Genomic DNA, 18,373 nt, shown 5'->3' with positions numbered 1-18,373 from the left:
GAGTTTAGGGAACTGTCCACCTGAGCAGCCAGGACCTTGCGGCAAGAGCAGCCACCATGAGCCTTAGTCTCCATCATTAACCCTGAAGGAGGCCAACTCCCTCACTCACCACCCTGTATTCACACACTCTACCTAGAATAGAACTTAGTAAGTTAGTTATTGTTTCCCTCACCTCTACCCCAGGGGCCCTGTGGATAAAGACCACTATATTCACTGCAGTATCCCCAGTGCTGCTACAATACCTGGCACCCACATAGTCAATGAATGAAACAATGAACCAAAAACCAGATGACATGGATGTTCTTTGATAACAACATGACTGAGTTTATTACCCAAATCTCCCATGAGAAAGGGAAGCATTTTGGCTACTTCCTCTTCCCTCACATTGACTGACAAAAGATCCAAAGGAATACTAAGAACCCTAAAGAAATCAACACAAACCTGAGATGTAGCTCCATAGTAGAGCACCTGCCTAACATGCTCCAGGTCCTGGGTTCAATTCCCAGCACAGAAAAAAGGAAGGGAAGAAATAATCACATTAGGAAGATACAAGACAGACTTGAGCCAGGCACAGTGTGGAAAATGAAGAGTCAGTCAACTATCTGGCCCAACTTCTGGGCTTTTAGTGATGAATAATCATCACTAAAAACTAATAGCTATTCTATGACAGAGGGACAAACAAGCCCTTGAGTCCTCTTAAAGATAAGCTTCTCTGTCATAAACAAATCTTGTTTTAAGGGGAGTATTTTAGTTTCTCTATTTCCCTTTCTTTTGACCTCTAAGAAAGAAGAGATCCAGAAGGTGACAGCTATAAGAAAAGCCATACATAAGGGAGACAGCAGTGAAAGTATGAAGACTAGAAGCCAGCAAAGTGGCCAAGAAAGAAATCAAAAGGAGGGAAATGGCAGAGCAAATCCGAGGAGGTGAGTGAAGGAGACAAGGCATGTGGAATGGAAATGGGAGGGAAGCTAAGAACCAAGATACCTATTAGCTCTGGCCTTTGCAGAAGGAGGCACGATGGGAGGGTTTAAAGGAGTCAGGTGTTTGGATTGATATTTATAGAAAACAACTTCACCAAGCATTTAATGGCTTGAAGGTCACTGTGATCTTAATGTAAGCCAAAATTTTTCTCTAAGAGAGAAGCTGCTTGCAGGGTGTGTGTGGGGGGGGTTGATTTATTCCAACATGACTTGGTATCTCAAACCCCTCAAACCCCTCTTCCAGTGAAACAGATCTTAGGCACTATGACAGTATCTTATTTCATCAATGTTCTACCCCTGTGGGTAATAGCCTCTTCCTTAAGTTTAAGTTGCTCGAAGTCACACGCTTCATAGAATCTGACTCTCAGAGTTCTCCAGTTGGACCGCATATTTCCTAGGAACCAAATTCAACCTACAGCCTTGCTACTCAGTGGGAGGTAGGTAGTGCTGAATTTTCAGCTCTGCCCATGACTGACATCATCAAGCACAACCTAATTAATTCCTAATGAATAGTGATGATACTGACTCACCTCCCTGGGCAGTTGGGAAGAATGTCAGGCACTAACGATGGTTAATTGCTTTTGCATATGTAAAGTGGAGCATGTAATTATTTTCCTACCATTTCAGACACTAGCCAACCTTGCTAACAAGTGGCCTGAGTAATCCAGGAGAGGATCAGAAGCCTGGAATCTGCCTACAGCCACCAGATACACAACTGCAGAATACAAGTCCCTGTCTGGGACAGCAAAATTCTGAGGAAATGTAGGCGCTGAGAACCAAGACCACATCTGCTGTACAGCAGTAACAGCCAGTGAGTCTTGGTGTCATGTGCCTCCAATTGTCAACAGGGTTTCCTCTACTTTCAGCAGGGAGGAGTGGATAATTACTCCTTCTCATTTTCAAAAACTGTTTCCATATCAACAGAATCCCATCAACAAACCCAATACCTCTTCGCCAAGCCAATACTAAGCACCCCATTAAGGACTTAACATTACCATCCTGAGATTCTCTGATTAATTCTCTACTCCATCAGCGCTAAGTACTTGCGAGGTAACAGCTCAAAAAAAGCTCTGGTTTCATGCTATGCAGCTCAGATGGGAGCAACAGCCTTTAGGGGGAACTATCTTCCCTATCCCGGTAAGGAATCTGTTAGCCACTGAGACAGAAACCCTGCTCCTTCCTTTTTCTGGTCACCACCAGTCAAGTTAATCACTGTTCTCTATCAGAGAACTCCTTCAAAAGGGCAAGGCCATAGATACCCAGTGCCAGGCAATCTGACCATTCTGATGCAGAGGCCTGATGTCAAGCTGGAGCACTTGCAAGGTGAGCCTGAGCTGGGTGCATAACCTGCAGCCCAACCCACGGATCCACAGGAGGTGGACAATTTACCTTGGGAAACATATTTCATACCCAGAAACAGAAGCTTCTTTCCAGCTCTGAGAGAGAAAAACACCACAGGATTCACCACAGGCAGATGTCAGTATTTCAAAAGGGAAATGTATAAGCCCTTTCCTAGAAGTAATAAAGAAACCCCAGGACTACCTCTTCAGTTCCAAAAGATCAACTACTGAAGCAGGAAGACTGCTGCAAGTTTGAGGCCACCTGGGCCACAAAGTGAGTTCAAGGCCAGCCTGACTGCAGATCCTGTCTCAAAAAAAAACCAAGTAGACAACTCACATTTTAAGATATCAACATACCAGATAAATATATACATTGCGTTGGCTGAACCCTATATTAACCATTTCAAGAGGTCCATCATGGCCACATGTCGAGGGAAATACCTACAATGAGCCCCATGCGATCACAGCGCTGTCTCCTGGGTGGTGAAGCTATGGGCAAAGGCCTGAAGAGTCACCCCGGATTACAAAAAGCCGGCGGAGACTCACCCAATGTTATAGTCTGTTGCCAGCCAATTTAATGATATGTTGGCTCTGGACTCACTCCAGGCCCCAACAGCTGACCTGCCCAGATGTGGCCCCCTTGGCTGATTCACAGTTCCAAGTGTGTTGCATCAGAAATGGTCCTCCTATTCCACATACAAAAATGGTTCCGGGCCTTCTTTTCTAGCTTCTATGACTTAGGATACTTCTCTCTTTCTGGCCGTACTTCCACGTATCCTACATTATTTAAACAGGCATGCTGGGCAGAAGGGAAAGGTCAAAAGTAAATCCACAGTTCATTTCTCATTAGGTCATAAGCTGGTCAACATGGAAAGCCTAAACCAATATGGCACTTCAGTGTGTTAAACTATGAAGACCTAGTTCTGCTCTTGTTCTTCTGCCATGTACACTGGGACTCAAATGTTCCCCGAAAAAGCCAATCAACCCACATGGATCTCATCATCACATACAGCAGAAGATCCAAAATCTAAGCTCTCACATGCCCAAGAGGAAAAAAAATCCTCTTTCCTGCCAACCAAAGTAATCAGGAACAGGATTTGCCACTACATATTTTTCATCACACCAGGTTTCAGGCTATTATATTCTTGTGTGGGAACTGGGTGTGGCCTATCTATCCTTACTGATTTCTGCTGAATCTGAGCGTGTGGATCCTGACAGTCAACCCAAATCATATTTTCTGAGTCCCAAAGTAAGATCCTAAAACTCCTAGGGAAACAGACTGTGAAACTTCTAGGACCAACATCACTTAACATGAGAACACCAGATAAAAATGGAACAAAATAACAGGCAAAATTAACCTTTTGAAATAAATCCAGCTCTTATGCAATTTTAAAGAAGAAAACCAAAGCTCAACGCCTTATAGAGGCCACATTAAAATTCCTTGCAAAGCTTAGTCACTAACAGTGTGTCACTGGCATAGATATATATGAAACAGACCAATGGATCAACATAGTCTAGAAACAAACTCATACATACATGTTCACTTCATTTATGACAAAGGTAAAAGTACACTGCTCCCAGTAAAGAACGATCTTTCAATAAAGAGTTAGATTAAGTTGATTATTCATATTTTTTTAAAAAACTTTAAAAGCCTATTTCACACTATACAATCAACTTCAGATCTGTGTGTAAAAAGTAAAACAATAAATAATTTAGAAGAAAACCCAGAAAATTATCTAAATGACTTTAAACTAGGCAAACATTCCTTTGAAAGGATAAGAGGTAGCTAGGCATACTGACATGTGCCTATAGTCCCAGCTACTCAGGACACTCAGGAAGGAGAATCAACTGAGCTCAGAAGTTCAAGGCCAGCCTAAACAATAGAGCAAGACCAACTGTCTCAAAAATAAAGTAAGTAAAATAAATAAATGATAAAATGGAGTATACTACAATCAAGAACTTCCTTCCACTGAAAGAACTACCAAGAAAAAGAAAAGCTAACCACAAAATGAAGATCTTTGCATCACATTTAGTCAATAAACTCATATCCTTAATATGTAAGCCATTCTCACAAAAGAGTAAGAGATTAGACAACACAAAAAGCAAAGAAAGTAAAACATGGTTGTAGTTCAAAGATAACCAAATGGCTAGAGAAAAGGCATTCCATACGTAGTTATCAAACAAACACAAATTACAACCAATATCATACCCAGCCACTATACCAGCTAAAATAAAACACTAATAATATTAAGTGTTATCAGGATAAAGAATACCTAAAATTCTCACAGACCACCGATGAGAGGGTAAATTGGTTACAAGTATTCTGGAAAGCTCTTGGGCAGTACCTAGGTACTAGAACTGATAAGCACAACACAATACATCCATGAACTCAGCAGCCCCATGTGGCAATGGCTATGTACTCTGCAGCACAGACAGAAAGCCTTTTCCTCTACTCAAAGATTTCTGAGACATTGCTAGCATACAGCAATGAGAACAAATGAATTACAAATGCAAGTAACAAAATAGGTGAACTTTACAAAGGTAATACATCCATTCACACTGTTCAAACACTAACAAAACCAATCTATGTTATTACAAGTCAGGATGGGGTTAGGGATGTAGCTCTGTGGCTGAGCCCTTGCCTAGCATGTGTGAGGACCTGAATTCAATATCCAGCACTACACACACACACACACACACACACACACATATACACATACACACACAGAATCAGGGTGGTGGTCCCTTTGATGGGGTTGAGAATACTGACTGGAAGGCTTCTGAGGTGCCAGTCATGTTGATGCAGGCCATAGCTAGGGAGCCAATGCGTTCACAATGGGAAAACACAGACCCAATACTAATGATGCATGCAATCTTCTGTATGTCACTTGCACATAATTAAAAACTGGAAAAACCCATTCCCCCTCCAAAAAAATTACTGTTTCAGTAACTTTCTGATTTTACAGTGTCATTAGAGCAAGTTTATTCCAGCAGCTCTAAATGAATTTATTTTTGTTCTTCAGGAATTATACTTTTATGTGCGGCCACCAGCACACAGAGGGTTAAGAGAAGCAGCATCCTATGAAATTAGTCACCAGATTTACTCCAAGATGTTGAGTATGTCCTTCATCATATCACAGACTGCTCTTCACAAAGATTGCAAAGGAAAGTTCCACAACCCCCAAAACAGAATAGCCTTCACTTTTTTCCTTCAGCATCAAAGTGCACTGAGCCTCAGAGAAGGCTCAGAGGTCATTTGGGTCTGTGTCTGATTTCCTTGCTAGGTCCACATTAGGTCCCCGCCTTCACCCAGGTCACTCCACCACCCCCCTGCCCCTGACTTTTATGTTTTATAGTCCTGCACGCTGCTTTTAAATTCATTCTGAAACAAGATGGGTGTAAACATGAAAGTGAAATGATCTCACTTTTTCTAGCTGCCTATTTCAATTGAAAGTGGTAAAGCAATTTATTGAATGCCTCCCCCACCAGGGTGCCAAGCACTAGAAGTGGATATAAACAAAGATGCTCTACTCCTGACCTAAACAAGCATCCCATTTCACAGAGGACAAATAAGATCATTCATTATCCTTCAAAACTTCAACCTCAAGCCGGATATGGTGGTGCACACCTGTAATCCCAGCACTCAGGAGGCTGAGGCAGGAGAATCATTGCAAGTTCCAGGCCAGCCTGGGCTACAAAAGTGAGCTCAAGGCCAGCCTGAACTGCATAGCGAGACCCTGTCTCAAAAAGACAAAAAAAAAAAAAAAACAAACAAAACTTCAACCTCCCCCAACCACCTCTTGCCTGGGGCGGGCAAGCTTAGTCTGATCTCTCCCCGCCACCTCTGAGTTCCCACAGGCAGCACCTTAGCAGGCTAGGAAACCTGGACTTAAACTCATCTACCATATGGAATGATGTGCACATGTGTGTCACCCTTGCCGGTTTGTCATATTTATAAGGATTGAGTCCGTGCCTTTAGTGAGTTTTCTGTCCTTGACATCTAACACAGTGCCTTACACATACCAACTAATCCCTTAAAATATACTGAATGGAAATGAACAAGTGAATGGCAGATATCACATGTTGCAACGGAGGAATACTACAATACTGCTGGAGCACAGAAACCTGAGTCTTTCTGTCCTGCAGGTCAATGAGAGCTTTTTGAGAGGGAGCATTTAAGGTGATTTTGAAGACTGTGTGGGACTTCTTAGGCCAATGACCAGGACAGTGTAGAGCAGAAAGCTCTGTTTGCATAAGTCTGGGCTAAGCATGAAAGTAAGAAAGACTGGGGCAGATGCTGAAGGACTAGAGCTGGGCCAGATCACAGGGGGTTCCGAGGGCAAGAGCAGAGAATGGAATGTTTCACAGCATGGGCAAAAACACCAGGGCTGTGTGAGCCACTCCTAAAGGGGTGGGTGTGCGTGTCTGCGTGTGTGCGTGTGAGCGTGTGTGTGTGTGTGTGTGTGTGTGTGTGTCTGCTGTGGGGAATAAAGGATAAAGAACTGATCTTTTTTTTATAAATTTGCAATCAGAAAATTTAAATGAAAAGCATCTTTAATGTGGTCCAAGGCCAGAATAGTTCTCTAAATAAATTCAAATGTTACATGAGGCATATCCCTTAAGCATTCCAAGTTTATAAAGGCAAGAGTGTGATAATCCATAAAGACACTGACAGTGTATATAGTTGTGCTTGCTTAAACAGCTCAGAGCCACTGGATTAACTCTGCTCAGTAGCCCAGTCACTCAGCTCTTCCAATAAATTGCTCATTAGACTCTGTCTTCAAGCACTCGATGTATTCCCCTGGCCCCAAAGACAGGCTATGAGCTGAGAGCATGGTCATGCCTGAGCCCAGGAGGGGATGGAGGCTACTCTACTTACAGAGCCACTCATACTTACCAACATACAGCCACTGCACAAAGGCTAGCTAATGCCCATATAAGCTAATGCACAAACTAAGCAAAAATACTGCTTGTTCCTTAGCATCTCTAAGTTCCAATAAACTAAATCCCCACCCTTCAAATGAGAAACACAATCTGCCACTTACATGATACAATGATGGAACAGCTGTAAAACAGGTCTCGCTTTGTCAGAGATAAAAAACTCAGGGCCCAATTAAAGCCCCAACTTCATGCCAATCCCCATCCTCCAAATGGAAACCTACCTGGTCCTTGGTTTATACCAAGTTCAAATTCAACAGGAAAGAACCTTAGTACTCTGGCTGGAGGTTGGTCGGGGCAGGCTAAGTGAGTGTCTCGCCATCCCCTCTTCAGACAATAAGCCATTCAGTCAAGTGAACAAATATTCTGTGAGCACCAAGTGTGGGCACAGACTTGCTCCAAGCAGACCACAAGCACCTGTGGGCACATGGTGGTGTAAGACCCCCCAGCCCAGGAGCGGGTACTGACAGAATACTGAGGCATCCACACAGCCATGGACCATTTCTGACTTCTGCCTTCACCTCCCCGTGGCCCAGGGTGCTCTGAAGGAGAGCCATCTCTGTCTGTCAGATTCCTTCCTCTTCCCAGACACACACCCACCGCACCCTCACTCCCACCCATGAGTCACTTGTACCAAGAAAAAAATGCAAAGGCCACATCTTGATTCAATCCACATTTCTGCAGCTCCCCCAGGCACACACAAAAAGGGGAGGGGTACATATTTCCTTCTAGGATCTTCCTCCTACAGATTCTGCTAACTGTGGTAAAGGAATGAGGAAGACAAACCCTCAGAGCCTTATAGTGAATTAAATGAAACCATTTCCAATTACACCTAAAGTCCTCCCTCTCAAGGAAATTTGCTACAGATGATTCCCTCCTGGCTCACCTACTTCACAGTAACTCTACTTACAGAATGTGAATGAGAGGCCAAAAGGAAACCTGTGACCAAGATGGGGTCCTGGGATATAGCTCAGAGGCTGAGCACTGGCCTAGCATGTGCGAAAGGCGCTAGGCTCAATCTCCAACACTGAAGGCAAAAAGCAGCACACAGACCTGGCATTCTGAGCACCAACACCTTCAAAATCTCTTCTCCAATCAAAGCTCTTGTGTAGAAGTGGCCATGGGGCGCAGGGGCGGTTTCTGGGTCCCTGAGAGAGAACTCAGTCCCACAGCCCCTCTCAAAGATTCCACTTCTGAGAAAACCCAACCCAAGGGAGAGTCAGGAAGCCTGGCTTCCAGACCCAACCTGTCCTCTTGGCCTCCTCCCTTCATTTCCACCCCTACTAACTTCACTCCTTTGTAGAGAAGACCTCATCTTCTCTCTGCAAACTGGGCTGTGCCCTGCCCTCTCCCATCATCACTACTGCCAATAACATGGCTCCACCAAGCTCCTCAAGCCTGGGTGACATGAGGTAATACGGGTGGTATCTTCAAAGTTTAGGATTCCTGACTCTGATGCCAATAGTACTGAATTGGAATTACCAGGAGACATATTTTTAGCAAAGCTCTCTGTCCTAGTCTGCAACCAGAGATGCTGTCTTAAAATGGAAATAGGATTTTATCAGACACAAATTTCTTCATCTGTACTCGTGTATATAGCATGGCACTCTTGGCCCTTCACACCTGACCTCTGCTGCTCCCCCAGCCACTTGTCCAGCAACCCTGCATTCCAGCCTGCACCCACTTCCTGGTGTTGGGACAAAGCTGGCTGCTAGTTTAATCCCCTGGGTGCCCAGGTCCTCTGCTCAGATGCACTATGAGTGTCTACTGATCTTTTCAAGACCACAGCCTCTATCTTGTCCTCTGGGAAGCCTTAGTAGACTTCTCTCAGGGACGTCACTTCTGAGTCTTTAAAGCACCTTAAACACACTTCCAACAACAGATTTAGTATACTTCATTTTAACTTCTCTTAAGTTACTGCTTCCCGGCTCGTCAGTATGCTCCCTGGCATTTCTATGTTTAACATCTCCCAGTACCTGACAGGTTGTCAGCACACTCAAAATACTTGCTGAATGCTGTCCTTGGTCAGTACTCCTACAGCTCTGGAGATACCACATGCAGAGAAATTCCAGGGTACATCGGTTTTAGAACCCCAGAGTATGAATTTTAAGTTCTCCACTTATTAACTGTACTTTAGTTTTGTTTTACCCAAAATTGGATCTAATAATATGGCCTACCTATTATAAAGAGTAAATGTAATGATGCAGGTAAAGTATTAAGAATCACTATATACATTATTTTAGCTCAATGTTTATTTTGTTTATTTAGCTAAGTGCTCAGTTGTGTGCCTGATACACTGCAGGTTCCGAAGTAACTGCTGAAGATGCATAAAAAGGATAACTAATAATCACTATTTAAGTATCTGTCCTCTTCCCTGCTGTACCACCAATTCTCAGAAGGTAGGAACTCTGTCCCACCCATTTCTGTACCCCACTCCAACCCTAGCATAGTTCAATATAGAACCATTTAATTTATCTGAACATAAACTATTTAAACAATTTTGACAACTCTTACAAAATTCATCCACATCTAGGCAATTACAAGAACCACCTTGGGCATATCCTAGCCGAGACCCATACAGTGCAAGTTCACTGGCTTCAAAATACTCCTCTGGTTTCCAAAAACCCTAACTAGCTGGCCTCTAGCTCAACAACCCACTCTGTTTTTCTCAGGGCAGGGCCTGCCACCTGCTGAACCACATTCTGAGGTCTCACTGATGGCTGTGCTGCCCCCAGCACTGCCTCAGCAGCTGCTCAGCCTGGGGAGGGAGCTGGCGCAGGAAGCTGCCTGTGCAGCTCTGGGCCAGTCCACCCCCAGGGGCCAGGGGCTGCTATGGGCCAGAGTGTCAGGTTACCACAAAAATAACAGAGGGCCTGCCTACAGCCGGTGCCAAGTGCAGGCAGGAAGTGTCCAGGAGGTGACAAAGCGAAGCCTTGGGAAGAAAAAAGACAGACATTTGAATAGAAGTCAATGATGACCTGGGTTTTAAGAAATGTACTTTAAATTCATAACTGCTCTTCACGGCACCACTATAGTCCCTGCAATAACTCATTCACTCAGTATCCAACAGAGTACCTTACTTATAGTTACACTAAACTACTTTGAATGCGCCTTTAAAAAAGCATTTTAGGGCAAGCCAGAGATGGAGTTATCCATAGCTTACTCACTTGACACTGTGAAAATGTCAGATTTGGGTCAAAGAAGGTTTTAACAGGAATTCCTTCTCTACAAATTCCTGATACCGCTCACTTTAATTTTCTCAGAACTAAATCCAAACACGACGGAGCTAGTCTACTGTACAAGAACCAGGTAGACCTTCAAGAAAGAAAAGGCCAATAAAAAGCATTTATTTGCTATTGTTTTTCCTGAAATGAAATCAAAGTTCACTCCTGTGCTCCCCTCCTGGAGGAATGCTACCAGCTTGATGTGGTCTGGGCCAGCCTGGATACTGCAAATAAAGTTAGCTTCAATCACGGTAAGGAGTTAGCAAGTATTGATTCTCCATCCATTACTCTTTCATCTTGGTTTACTCCGTTCACAGTGCCTCTTTAATGTGCTCCTAGCAACTGTTTTATAAGTGGGTGGGTACAGACCCAGCTACAAGAAAAGATGACCTTCTCCACCCAGGCAGGTAAACCCCACCCACCCAGTGTATTAAGTTTCCCACTGTAACGTTGTAGGTGGGAAAGAAGTTCTGGATGCCCTGGCAGGTGAAGACTGAGCTAACTCTACCAGGTACATCAGATCCCCAACCTCAGAGTGCTAAAAAAGCAGGCGGGCAGTAGCGGGGTAGACCTAAAAAGAAAAACAGATTCCCTTAAATTTTTTAAAGTCAACTTTGATGGGGAAAAGGTTCCCCAATATCACATTATTTTGCAGTTACTGATTCATGTTTCACTTTAAAATATCAAGATGACAAGTATTCTAAGGCACAGCAGTATTATGAACAAGACTCTATCCACTGCAAATGCTGAAAAAAGGCTTTACGATAATTTTACTGGCAGCCAGACCAGCAGACATGCAGACTGTGTGTGCATGGTTTATTTCATTTTTTAAGCTTTTAAGAAAGAGCACTCTCACAAGCAAATCAATAAAAAAAAAAAAAAAAACCTTCACAGAGGACCCATGGCCGACAGTTTGAGGCCTGTAAATTTGGAAGAATACCACAGAAATACTGAAATTCACTGCAGTTTCATCCTGCCTTTGAAAACAGCCACAGACTAGCTCCCAGAAGACAGGCTCTTATCCACCTTGCTACTCCTCGTGTGGTCAGAATTAACACACTTCATGCAGAGCACATCACACCGGGCAATTACCAACCAGCATTGACTTTGCTAAAAGATCTTTAATAATCCAGGCTTTTTACTATAAAAGCTCTCATTAGTATCCCAGCTCTCTTTGCTTGTTCAGTGTGCCTGGTCACTTACACAAGGATGAGCAAAAACTGTGGACTTGACTCATCCTTCCCAGCCCTGTCTCCCAGGGAGCTGCTCATGTCTCTGCAGCGTGATACCATCACACTGGCCCACCAGGTTTAAAATTAGCCAAGCCCTGGCGAGCTGTGGGTAACCTTCCGACAAGGTTAGCCAGCAAAGCCGGAGAGCGACATTAATAAGAAGCCAAGTGGAGCCTTTCAACAAGGCCATCAAGGGTCGCTCGGAAGCCTGGCCGTCTGGGAGCAGGATTGGGGTGAACGGGGCAGCATGGGAAGAGGCTGACTTAGGCTCTTATTTTTATCCCACCAAGGCGGCAGCTTCCTTTACAGGCAATAAACACGACCTCTACAGGTTTAAATTCAACATATTTGCCCACAAACTGCTCAGTTAATTCTTTAAATCTTTAATTGGATTGCTAAAATATATTTCTGGAATTGCTCTCATTATAAAGTTGATACCCATAGATAATAACAGGAACACAGAGAAACATACACAGGAGAAAATAAATGTGCCTTACTATCCACACAGATAACAATCAGTGTTAATCAGGCATTCTGATGTGTTTTCGTTCACTAATCTGTTCTTCATCCTAGGGCTGGGGGGGTTTTATTGCCTACGTACTATTTCACATTCAGCATTTTCCAGAGTCTTGATAGTCTCTGCATCCATGACTTTAAGAGGTACATAGTATTTCAGATTGTACATCTACTATCATTTATTTCTTCACAGTTCGGCATCCAGATTTTGCCCAATTTGTTCTTGTAGCAAACATAATCATTTCCTAAGGACATATTCCTAAATCCAGGGACATCAACAATTTGAAGCCTACTGGTACAGACTGGGGACACCCAACAAGACAGGGTCTGTATGCCTCCCACACTTACATTAAGCATGTTGTGAATAAGTGAGCAGGTCTCAGTGATTTTCAACTAGCCTTAAATTTTAACGTGACACTTTCCAAGCAAGGGATTAAAAAAAAAAAAAAAAAAGACAAGCAAGGAGCCTATCAACCCCTCTGACTACCTGTCAGAGGCACTGCAGTGCTGACCCTATGCCCTCACCCAAGAGCACTCCCTGGGCAGCCATGCTGGCTGCTCACAAAACTGAAATACTGTCACAACAGCAGGCCAAGAGCAGTGCCCCAAACTCTATGAATGCCCACTCTCTCCCAGCTTCCGAGGTCCTTCCACTAGTCAACAGGATCTTGGTAAATGTCTGGTGCACCTCGGGCCTCTAGTAATTTCTGTTGTGTCAATACCCTTCCCAGTTGGATGTTCAATATTTTAAATATCACCTCTGTCCACAGGGAATTTGTAACTTGAGCTGCTTTTTAAGCCAGGCAACCGTGATACATGTCTGTAATCCTAGCACTCTGGAAGGTTCAGACAGGAGGATCATCAGTTCTAGCCCAATCCTGGACAACTTGATGATTTAGCAAGAGCCTATCTCAAAAATAAAAAATAAAAAAGGCTGGGGATGTAGCTCAGTGGGTTAGGGTCAGGAAAATCACCAAGACCACCCCAAAATATAAAAATTTTTTAAAAGTTTTAAAATTTCCAACCAACCTTTGGAAACCACTGTGAAAAATCTTAATTATTATCCCTTCAACACTGCTTCCTACATTCCTCCAATTTGTTAATATTTTATCTTTAAAACTTAAAATGACAATTATTAGAAAGTATTTACCAAGATGTCTGGAAGGAGACCATTTCTATTAATTTACTCTCTACACATCACAGTGAAATGGATTAGACAAAAAGATGAACTTTACAATCCTAAGAATGAATCATAAGCACAAATACCAATGGCACTGTTACACCAAGGTTCTGCTTAAATGCCAGGTGACTTCAAGGAACTCAGGGACCATCAACTGTATTCTCAGCAAGCTAAAGCAAAAATAGTAATAAAATGTTAAAAAATCAGATAGAAACTAGCCTTGCGCCTGGACCAGGGTTGTATACTTACCTGTGATATGTACACAAGCAGCATCTACTGAGTGCTTCCCTGGGCTAGGTATACTACTATGCACCTACAAACACCATTTCACCTTTAGCTCTCTTTGTTAAGCTCAGTTATTTTCCATGGAAGGCCACAGATAACTACTACATGGACAGAGTTTCATTTCCTCTGAATGTTTTTATCCATCCTCTGGCAGGGATGCCAAGGCAGGAAAATCAGCCAAGAAAGAGAAGAGGGACAAACAAGGGGCCTGTATAATCAGACTTTGAAAATCAAGAAGGTGCTAGTCTGGGCTCATTATAGCACTGTCCAGGCAAGTGGGGAGGTCGCACCCCAAGCTGGAAAAAGCTCAAAGACAATACTCACCCACATCTCCATTTTTGAAGAATCTACTCCTCATCTGAAGACACTGTGGGAGCTAGAAGTGAGATCCAGATTCTATGCTAAATCAGTAAGATTCCAACTGACAGAGCAAAGGATGTGTTGTATTGGGTTCATGAAATCAAACATAATAGCAAAAGTTTAAGGAAATACCAGGCCAGGGATATAGCTCAGCGGTATAAGTACTTGCCTGGTAAGCACAAAGTCCTGCATTCAATTCCTGGTAACCAAAAAAATAAAATTAAATTAATATTCACAGCCAACATTTACTCAACTCTGTATATGAGGAATGGGGCCTAGGACTTACATTTTGGAAGTTTTATTTTTATTTTTATTTAGTTAGTTTTTGTTTGTTTGTTTTTGAGACAGTGTCTTGCTATGTTGCTCAAGCTGGCCTTGAACTCACTATGTAACCCAGGCTGGCCTCAAACCCACAGGTGATGCTTTTGCCTCAGCCTCTTGACTACTGGGACTACAGGCATGCATTACCACACCCGGGGGGAAGTTTTGCTTTTACTTTTGAATAACAGAATATAGAGGGTAAATATGATGTTTCAATACATGTATAGATTGTAGAATGATGGAGTAAGCTAATTCACATACACTTCACCTCAAATATTGATCATTTCTTTGTGGTGAAAACATTTTAAAATCTTCTCTTTTAGTTACTTTGAAATATACACTCCTAACTCTGTTCTCTAAGCTGTACATCAGATACCAGTACTTATTCCTCCTGTCCTAACTGAAACTTTATGCCCTTTCACTAATCTATGCCCTTGCACCACCTACCTGTTTCCCATTGGTAACCACCATTCTACTCTACTCTCAACATTTTTTTGACTCTAGAACATTACTTTTATTATTTTATTTAGTCCTCATCACAATGTGATAGACATAATATCACTACCTCCATTACTTAGAAAAAGGAAATTAAGTTTAAAAACATTACTGTATTTGTCCAAAACTATCCCATAAGTCAGTGGTCAAACTAAAATTCAAATCTAGATTCTATCATCCCTTGAGATCAAGGCCTAACTGTAATAATGCAGTAGTAAACCTCCTATCACTGGAGGTAATCAAGGAATAGCTATGAAACCTTAACAGCAATGCTGCAGAGAGGCCCAAAGCGGGAGAAGGAAGTAAGGAAAGACCCACTCCACCCTCTGATCTATGAAGGGAGAAAACAAACTGCCCACTGCAGGGGCTTGGCTTTGCGTTAGGTGCCACTCTGCTTTTTTGCTTTCAAAAGGCAGCTGACAAACAAGGTTGCTGTGGAATCCAGCCTCTGGCCACTGTTCCCTGCAGAGCTGGCACGTGGCAAAAGCCATGCTTCTTTCTGCTGCTCCCAAGCACAATGGCCAGACTTGGCACTGCAGGTGGGGAAAGGGTTCCCGCCCTTCTTTGAATTCCCTGCACCTGCGCTTTTCTCCAACACAAAACTAACATCTGTGATAATTAAACAATTCACATTTACTTTGGAAGACACCAGGAACACAACCAGAAAAGGAAATGAATGGAAATTCACACAAGAATAAGCATACGGAAGGAGACAAGCGGCACACTTAGGTGTTATTTTAAACCTCCTAAGCAGCAAACCTTTAAAGACAACAATCCTGTCTGCAGAAGTGAATGGACTTAGGGATGGTGCTGGGGGAGGTGGGATGGGAAGATCCAATTAGTCACACTTACTGAGCCCCTGGAAAGACTTGAATTCTTTTACCTACTTAATCCTGGCTCTAGAAATCTACCAAAAAGACAAAATCCCACGGAATATATACGTATATATGCATAAAAGTGTACAATGCAGAATCATCTATAATACTATAAGTAGAAGAATGACTAATAAAATCAGAATACATACATGTAAAAACAAAGTGGGCACTCATTTACAAGAACAACTAAGAAGAACAAACTGAAACATGAAAGAAAACTTAAACAATACCAGTATTACGTTTTGAACAGCAAGGTATGTACTTACTTAGCATGTGAGGCCCTGGCTTCAATCTCCAGCACCAAAATAAATAAATAAAATCTATTGTGAACCTAACTTCAGTTTTATACATGTAGCTACATAAAGTGAAATTAAAAAGGAAATAGCTAAGTTCCATGTTAGGAAAGTGACATTACAGGTTTTTGTTTCATACTTTTTCACCCATGTTTTTGTAATTTTAAAAAAAGATTCCATTTTTTAAAGAAATGTTAAGTAAATCTCATACATAAAGTTGAGATGTCCAACCACTGGAACACAAAAACAAAACACTTAAGAGATCAGAGAGACGTGAATATTTGAACCCTTCTCCAGGACCTACCGGGCCAGTCTCCAGCTTTATGGGTAGTCCCAACTGTCAAACACACACAGGCACTGCAGCCCCCTTCAGGTAGACAGGAGGCTTGATGTACCCACCAAACATTACGAAGCAATACTAGTCCCAGAACTTATAGAGTGCACACTCTCATTCCGCATCTGGCTACGTTCTAAGCAATCTCTTTACAATTATAGGACAAAAGCATTATCATTACTCTCATTTTAGAGATGAGGAAACCAAGACAGAAAGAGAAAACTGCTCCACATCACTGAAGCAAGAGGCAGAGCCAGGACTGCAATGCAGACAGTCTGACTCAAGTCTACATTGAAAGCTACCACATCAGACTGCTTACACGTAGAGCCAAGACCACCACCACTGCTATGTTCTTCCTCTTGTCTGAAATGTCTTTCCTCCCCTCGATCACCAATAAAGCTCTGACACCTACTTCTGGATTTAAACTCAATGGAGAAGCCTTCCAAGGATCTCCTATGAACCATTTGTTTGTTTCCGTCATATTTTCCCAGAAATTTATATATTTAACTACTCTTTCAGCAATACATATTGCTTAATAACTGAAAGTGCCTACCCTCCCTGGGTGGAAAGTAGAGACAGGTGTTCTTCGTATCTCCGGTGACTAGACTGATGTCTGGCACCTAAGGAAAGAATCTCAATAAAGGAACCAGAGAACTAATTAATGTGTTGGTCGGTGAATATTTCATACACATTTGGGGTTAAAATAATAAGGCCTTGACTATTACACAGTCTTTAAAAAGGCAATTTTGACAAATGCTACAACACAGATAAAATCCTGAAGAGACAATGCTAAGTAAAATAAGCTGGTCATAAAAAGACAAACACAGTATGATTCCAGGGATATCATAGATATAGAGTTGTCAAACTCATAAGGACAGTTAGTAGAATAGTCCTTGCAGGGACTGGAGGGTTAAGTAGGTACTGAATTTCAATTTTAGACATGAAAAGAGTTCTGTGGACGGATGACAGAAGAAATGCTATACAAGTACAACACAATGATGTGAATGATAGCACAATAATGTGAGTGGACTCAATGCCAGAGAAATGTGCACTTAAAAATCGTTAAGATGCTAAACTTACATGTACTATACCACAATTTAAACAAGATAGACTGACAGATTACAGTGGCATCTCTAAACTAAGAAATCATATCAGGTCAAACCAATAGCTGCAGTGCCTTCTAAACACAGCTCAGTACCGGAAGGTGCAACATCTAATAGACGCTTTACCTATGCACAGCTGTGGTGTGCATCTGTCCAAGCGTCCTCTCATCCCAACAGAAATACTCTTCCATGGAGCATTCCAGGATACTCACATCCCTCTGGACAGCCCTGCTTCATGGTCCAATCATAGTGTGGCCTCATATTAGGGCACCTTCGTAACCTGCAGTAAGTTGGCTTTTCCAGTGTCCAGCTCAGAAAGAAGCACCCTGGTGTCACTAGGGTGTTTGCTCAGGACCTAGCACCTTTCATAAATAGGGAATCAACACATGAACAGCTGACAGGGAGAGGCTGAGTACTGCCCTGGTTTCTACAGCTCACCTTAAGAAGTACTAAGAGGGCTGGGGATATAGCTCAGCAGCGTAAGCGCCTGCCTGACAAGTGCAAGGTCCTGAGTTCGATTCCCAGTACCAAAAAAAAAAAGTATGAAACTTCTTGGGCTGGGTAAAGATTTAGCTCAGCGGCACAACGCCTGCCTGTTAAGCGCGAGGTTGTGAGTTCGATTTCCGATACCGGAAAAAAAAAAAACAACAAAGAAGTGCTAAGAAAGGCCAAGAATGACCCACAGAAAATGGGAAGATTTACTACTCCGAATATGAAAGGAAAAGAATCTAACTGCAGATGAGTCCCAGACAGGTCCCTGCCATCTTCACTGTTAGAGAAAGATCTGTGAACAAGGTGACTTCCAGAAAATATACCCCACAGAGTTAAAGCTTCAGCCAATCTTCTGAGAGCCCGGGGTGAAGACTCAGGTGCCAGACACAGTGCGTCTTCAAACAG

At 42.6% G+C, this 18,373-nt stretch overlaps 1 protein-coding gene across 1 annotated transcript in view; it reads right to left on the bottom strand.

Moving 5' to 3' along the window:
* The window catches only part of Tead1 (TEA domain family member 1 (SV40 transcriptional enhancer factor)), a 174,714-nt gene extending 167,221 nt beyond the window's left edge, over positions 1-7,493 (bottom strand). Inside the window, exon 1 of the mRNA XM_013511983.1 lies at positions 7,483-7,493. The gene's annotated coding sequence lies outside the window, so the exon portion shown is untranslated. The remainder of the gene's footprint in view (positions 1-7,482) is intronic.
* Between the last annotated feature and the right edge of the window lie 10,880 nt (positions 7,494-18,373).

This window comes from Chinchilla lanigera, unplaced genomic scaffold (genome assembly GCF_000276665.1).
Source record: "Chinchilla lanigera isolate Chin_1 unplaced genomic scaffold, ChiLan1.0 scaffold00013, whole genome shotgun sequence".
In the NCBI taxonomy this organism is placed as follows: Eukaryota; Metazoa; Chordata; class Mammalia; order Rodentia; family Chinchillidae; genus Chinchilla; species Chinchilla lanigera.
Note: the sequence above shows the minus strand (reverse complement) of the source record. Positions and strands in the feature narration are given on the sequence as shown.